This window comes from Salmo salar, chromosome ssa18 (assembly GCF_905237065.1).
Source record: "Salmo salar chromosome ssa18, Ssal_v3.1, whole genome shotgun sequence".
Taxonomy (NCBI): domain Eukaryota; kingdom Metazoa; phylum Chordata; class Actinopteri; order Salmoniformes; family Salmonidae; genus Salmo; species Salmo salar.
Genome location: NC_059459.1, coordinates 61,282,071 through 61,289,589, shown reverse-complemented (window position 1 = coordinate 61,289,589; position 7,519 = coordinate 61,282,071).

Sequence of the window (7,519 nt, the reverse complement as noted above, 5' to 3'; positions counted from 1 at the left end):
CCCAATTAGTCCTGGCCGTCGAGACCTGGCACATCCAGCAGAGAGAGCCATCGCCTTGTGATGTAGACTCCATCTGTCAACAGGCCTCGACGAGTCTCCCCCTGGTGGCTGACCTGCTGTACGTCACAATATCCACATAATTTTCCCTCCTCATGTGCCATCTATTTTGTGAAGTGCACCAGTCTCACCTGCAGCAAAGCACCCCCACAACATGATGCTGCAACCCTCGTGCTTCATGGTTGGGATGGTGTTCTTCGGCTTGCAAGCCTCCCACTTTTTCCTCCAAACATAACGATGGTCATTATGTCCAAACAGTTCTATCTTTGTTTCATCAGACCATGGTGTTTATACTTGCGTACTATTGTTTGTACAGATGAACGTGGTACCTTCAGGCATTTGGAAATTTCTGAGGTTTTGGCTGATTTCTTTTGGTTGTCCAATGATGTCAAGCAAAGAGGCACTGGAGTTGGAAGGTAGGCCTTGAAAAACATTAACAGGTACACCTCCAATTGACTCAATTTATGTCATTTAGCCTATCAGAAGCCTCTAAAGCCATGACATAATTTTCTTGAATTTTCCAAGCTGTTTAAAGGCACAGTCAACTTAGTGTATGTACATTTCTGACCCACTGGAATTGTGAATTATAAGTGAAATTATCTGTCTGTTAACAATTGTTGGGGAAATGACTTGTGTCAAGCACAAAGTAGATGTTCTAACCGACTTGCCAAAACTATAGTTTGTGAACAAGAACTTTGTGGAGTGGTTGAAAAATGAGTTTAAATGACTCCAACCTAAGTGTATGTAAACTTCCAACTTCAACTGTAGATGGAAGCCTTGTCTTTAAGATCCTACATGGTCTTGCCCCTCCACCCCTATGCCGGCACATCATGCTCAAGGAAAGCACCTCCAGGATAGCAAGGGCAGTAACTAGAGGGGATTGCGTTGTCCCTTTTCGACACAGTAAAATCGGTTAATCGGCCTTCTCTGTTAGAGGTACAATATACTGGAATGCAATGCCCATGGACTTCAGAAGCTACTCTGATTATTGTATTTTTACATTTAAATTGAAAACATGGCTCAAATGTATTCAAACCTGTACACATGAGCTATCTGTGGTTCCTCATATGTAAGACGACATTTGATGATGTCGTTGTTGTTAGAATTATATATTATTGGATGCAATGTTTTTGTATTTTGTATTGTTTTAGTGAGTATTTGTATAGTGGTTGTGTAAAGGCCGTTCGTTACCTGCCCAGGGACAAAGGGTGCGAATTAGCTTTTGGCAAACCCTGGCACATTGTCATAGATGTTGCATTCTTGTAATATTGATGTTGATTAATGTGCATTGTCCCCTATTAATAAATAAATGGTCTACCAGTAGCACAGAAACAACGATGTAGTGACTACATTAAAATATTTGATGATATCTAGATGACAACTGGAATTAATTGAAATAGAGTAGCTTAGAAACCAATGTTGTCTCAGAACATTTTGTATTATTCTGTCTGTAAATCTGAGACACTCCATTTAGTATGATATGTAACATTTCATATGGGATGTATTAATTTATGGATGTCCATCATCCATTTCATATGATATGTTATGAATTACAAGTTGTATGATATGTTACGAATTACAATTCATACAATATGTTACGAATTACAATTCGTAGAAAATATGTTATGAATTTGCAAAACGTACAATATGTACCGAATTTGCTAAACATATGATATGTTACGAATCCCAATTTGTTTTGGCTGATGTTAGCTAGGTGGCTAGTGCTAATGTTAGCTAGATCTATGGGTTAGGGGAAGGGTTAGCTAACATACAAAGTAGCTAAAAAGTCATTTATTTTTAATACATTTTTCTAAATGTTTTTATTTAACCTTTATTTAACTAGGCAAGTCAGTTAAGAACAAATTCTTATTTACAATGACGGCCTACACCGGCCAAACCCAGACGACGCTGGGCCAATTGTGCGCCGCCCTATGGGACTCCCAATCACAGCCGGTTGTGATACAGCCAATTAGTTGCTAATTAGCTAAAATGCAAACGTTGTCTGTGATGATTCAAACACACAACCTTTGGGATGCTAGATATTATATGCACACTGCGTTATACACCCACCCATCCACCCCAACCAACCAGCCTCCTTTTTTTTGCCTTCTTAAGAAACCTATCTCAGTTGCCACCAACCTTTTCTGAATCAAGATCACTTTAAGACAAAATGCAAGCAGAGATCTGCCTCTCAGTTTTTTTTTAAACATTTAAACACTTAAATAACATAAGCCTATGCAACATTAACCAATTAAAAACAGTTCTGTAGCGATGTGGTTTGTGCAGTAGGCTATAGGCCCAATACATTATCACTGCATATTGTCTATGCTTGAATTGCCCTGCCAATGTTGTTCTTCTCATATCATTTTGAAATTATATTTTTTTTAAGTGTAGGTATATCATCATAGATAATTTGTAGTATTACTTGTGAGGCACAGCTGAGTGAGCATAATAGTTAGTTTAATTTGATGGCCTGCATCTGATGGTCAGTCTGAGGGGAGGGAGGGAGCAGCAGTGAGGCTACCTCTCACCTGACTCATCGTCCTTTCGCTCTCCCTCCTCCCTGTACTGAGAAAAGGGGACACAGTCTTCCAGCTGATGGCAAAACTCTAAACTAAAATAGACAAAATCCGTTAATAATAACGCAAGCTTATCGGAACACTTTGCTATAGTCATTCAGTGCGGCTGCTGTGTTGGTTGTAGCGTGAGTGGAAGGAGGGAGAACACACATTTTATGACTTATAAAAGGGTTGAACAGTGTTGACAGTGCTGAATAAGAACTTAGTCATGAACTTACTCATGAAAACAGCAGCTCTTTGCTATATTCCTTGAGTCTCTTTCTAGTCATGGTTTTCAAAGTTTTGAAATCAAACAGTATTAACTTTGCTGTGCGTTCTACCTTCAGACACATGAACTAGTCCTTCCCGGAGGTAGGACTGCTTAATCAAGCGCACCTACCACCAACAGTGCGAAACGAATACAATAAATAGGAACGCAAGGCTTTATCATTGAGTTTTTGGCGACCGGTTGGTGACCACTGTTCTATCTTATGCAAGCATATCAAAAGTAACATATCATACTAATTTGAGTGTCCCGAATTTGCGTTTAGTATGTTAAGTCTAGTCTATGAGACCAGGCTGCAGAAACATGTCAGTCCCACAACAACACAACGATACAAATACTTAGTCAGTAGGCCAATGCTTTTTATTTTCCAAAATGCCTCATACAGCTCAGAATAGTAGCCTACTGAAATCAAATGAAGAAATCAAAATCAACGAAAAGTACACTTTGAACTTCGGAATTATACAGTTCAAACAGACATTAGCTAATTGTTTGGACATAAAGTGTTTGTGTAAAATAAACAAAAAAGAAAAAACACAAAAACATTACTATCACTCAAACATATCATTGCTGATGCCACAAATACAGTGGGCATCTAAAATCACATGACAGAGCGATATTAGTATTCACTCTGTGAGACAAGAATTTCAAATCTTGCAATAATAAGAGATGATACATAAACAATTTGATCCATCGCATTCACACATAAAATTGGTAGGCCTGCTATGAAAATGAATGAAAGAAATAAGCAACACAGACAAACGCATGTGATGTATCTCACAATTTCAACTTCATACACATCCATGACCAAATAATTAAAATACAATCATTCATTTTCTACTCTATTCTACATTATCTATTTGCTTGAAGCCTATTTCTCACCAGCCACAGACAACAGCAAATATCAAAGTCCAACAATATAATTTTCATCCCTCACTCTATTCTCTCTAATGTACCTGCTGTTAACACTGTTACATACCTGGAGATTATTTTTCCAGGTGCCCACAATGTAATCACTTGGGAAAATATCTTGCAGGAGAAAGAATGTCCTGTTAGATAAATTAGAAGCTTGATGCTCTCCCCTTCATTCCTTTTTATCGTTCACTACTTTTGACCAGAGCCCCGATCTACCCTGGTCAAATGTAGTGCACTATATAGGGAATAGGGTACCATTTGGGACACATCCCTTGTTCTCTGCCACATGTTCATCTAGTACATAAAAGGCAGCCAGCGAAAATAATGAATTAATCTCTCTGTCTAAACCTGTCTTCCCAACTTGCTGAGTTATAAATTTATCCATTTCCCAAGTTTTAAGCCTGGTTTAGACCCATAATGTGTCAGCAGTTTTTCTTCTCACTATGCAGTAAATGTTGAAATCTTGGCCTTAATATATTTATGTAAAGTCTTCTAAAGGACTTACCTAAATATTTATGATTTATATGGATGTTTGAGATGTGATTAATATCCCAGATCAGGATTCAGCCCTGTGTTCGTAGCTCCTTGCTCTGGATGTAAAATGGTTTACTTGGCTTTAATTGACTCCCTAAGCATTTCCCAGCATCATATTGACACATTTTGTTTGATAAGACATGCGAGTACACAAACACCACAAAAATCAGGATGCAAAGTAAATACATCCACAGTTGAACTTCAACATCATAAAACCATCAAGCTTGACCCTTTTTGTATCTAACGCCACCAACCACTATCATAGCACCTGTGTTATGCTGTGTGTTTCTCACAGCTTTAGTGTTCTATCAACTAATGCTATCGTACTAGGTTTTAGCTTGTCGACACACATTATTGTACTGCTCTGCAATTTCACACTGACCTTGGGTTGTGTTCATTGGTGAGAGCGGGTGATCTGTATGATGCACAGCAAACATAGCAGTTATAATTCCCACGGTATTCAAGGTCTTTGACACAAATATATACTGATCAAAAATACAAACGCAACATGCAACAATTTCAAAGATTTTACTGAGTTACTGTTCATATAAGGAATCAGTCAATTTAAATAAATTCATTAGGCCCTAATCTATGGATTTCACATGACTGGGAATACAAATATGCATCTGTTGGCCACTGATACAGTACTTTAAAAAAGGTAGGGGAGTGGATCAGAAAACCAGTTAGTATCTGGTGTGACCACCATTTGTCTTATGCAGGGAGACACATCTCCTTCCCATCAAGTTGATCAGGCAGTTGATTGTGGCCTGTGGAATATTGTACCACTCCACTTCAGTGGCTGTGCGAAATTTCTGGATATTGGCAGGAACTGGAACACGCTGCCGTACACATCAATCCAGAGCATCCAAAACATGCTCAATGGGTGACATGTCTGGTGAGTATGCAGGCCATGGAAGAACTCAAATTTTAAGCATCCAGGAATTGTGTACAAATCCTTGCATTATCATGCTGAAACATGAGGTGATGGCGGCGGATGAATGGCACAGCAATGGGCCTCAGGATCTCGTCACGGTATCTCTGTGCATTTACATTGCCATCGATAAAATGCAATTGTGTTCGTTGTCCGTAGCTTATGCCTGCCCATAACATAACCCCACCTCCACCATGGGGCACTCTGTTCACAACGTTGACATCAACAAACAACTCGCCTACACAACGCCATACACATGGTCTGCGGTTGTGAAGCCGGTTGGACGTACTGACAAATTCTCTAAAACGATGTTGGAGGTGGCTTATGGTAGAAAGATTAACATCAAATTATCTGGCAACAAATCTGATGGACATTCCTGCAGTCAGCATGCCAATTGCATGCTACATCAAAACTTGAGACATCTGTGGCATTGTGTTGTGAGCCAAAACTGCACATTTTCGAGTGGCCTTTTATTATCCCCAGCACAAGGTGCACCTGTGTAATAATCATGCTGTTTAATCAGCTTCTTGATATGCCACACCTGTCAGGTGGATGGATTATCTCAGCAAAGGAGAAATGCTCACTAAAATTTGAGAGAAATAATCTTTTGGTGCATATGGAACATAACTGGGATCTTTTATTTCAGCTCATTAAACATGGAACCAACACTTCACATGTTGCGTTTATATTTTTGTTCAGTATAAATGTCCATTCATTACTCTTATCCGTTCATTTTTATACATGACAATTACACATTCTGCCTTACAACATACTTTATGCCCATTACGTCCTCTAAAAAAATACTATTGATTTCACTTACTTTGAATGCCACTATCGCCTCACAGTGTTGGATGAAATGAAAGCCTCTGAAGCAAAAAGAAGGGTGGAATTGCACCGTCAATCACTCATTGATTTCTGTCCAATGAAAACTTAATAAAGTTAAACTCAATGGTGGCCCATTTGCTAAAATAGAACCATCATTGACAGTGTCCCCAATACCAAAACATTTACTGGCTTAATCTGTCTGGCATTTATGCGTACTCGAATGCAATGCAGCAGTCTGTCTCTCTCAACTAAATTCTGGTGTGGGAATGTCATCATCTGTATACTCCTAGCAGTATTCTCAGTGAAACCGAATAAGCAGATCTAAAACAAACCTCCCTCTTAAACCCTCTCCTGTACACATCACAAACTTAATAACTAGCCCCTCACTCTCCTCAATCAATGTGTTATCCCATTGTCCCAAGTATTATTTAATGGTGATATATATGGCCACAATTACCAGCTTCATCTGAATATCCTGGAGTTACTTTTTGTTCTTGTTCTTGTCTCCAGCTCCAGCTAGTGTTGTACACAGATCTGTAGCTCGGCTGCTGCTGGCCCCCCAGGGGCCTTCCGTACCCATGAATAGCCCCAGAGGGCCCGATGTTGGTCTCCGTCAGGGACCTCTGTGGCTGCCACTGTCTGGGCAGGGACCTGTAGCCAGTCGAACCGGCGGGGGCCGAGGCTATGCTCTTGGTCGGGGACAGGAACGGAGGCATAACTCTGCTGTAACTCCGACTCTGATCCTGGTTCTGACCCTGGTTCTGACCCTGGCTCTGACCCTGGCTCTGATCCTGGCTCTGACCCTTGCTCTGACCCTGGCTCTGATCCTGGCTCTGACCCTGGCTCTGACCCTGGCTCTTACCCCAGCTCTGTCTCTTGTTCCATCTCTGGTTCGGGTTCCATACCTCAGTCTTCCTGGGAGGATCGTAAGACACCCTAGCCTTCCACTCGGCAGGGGGTTCAGGGAGGAGCTTGCGCTGGGCAGCCGAGCGCACGTTGAAGGCGATGGCCTGCTGGAGGTTCTGGAAGGCGAAGGCCTCGTCAACCAGGCCCATGGGGTGGTGGGCTGCGGCCTCCCAGGGGGAAGGAGGCTTGTAACTCCTGTCCAGCCATGACGTCTGCTTTCCGGGGGGCCTGAGCAGACGAGGCCTGTACCAGGGGTTTGTATGAGGGAAAGCGGGATCCAGACGATGACCGGAGGCCCAGCGATGGTGCTTTGGCGGCGGGTGGGGACAGAGTGTAGCTCCGGCCAAACTCCTGGAAAAGGGACATTCAGACATGTTTACTTCAGACAGAGGCAGATTTTGATATTCTTGTCTGACTACTAACAAATAGCAGAGTTTAACTTTGAAAATGACTTCGACAAATTTTGAGAGCTTCCTTTGAGCATTTAAGACCCACATATAATCCAGTATG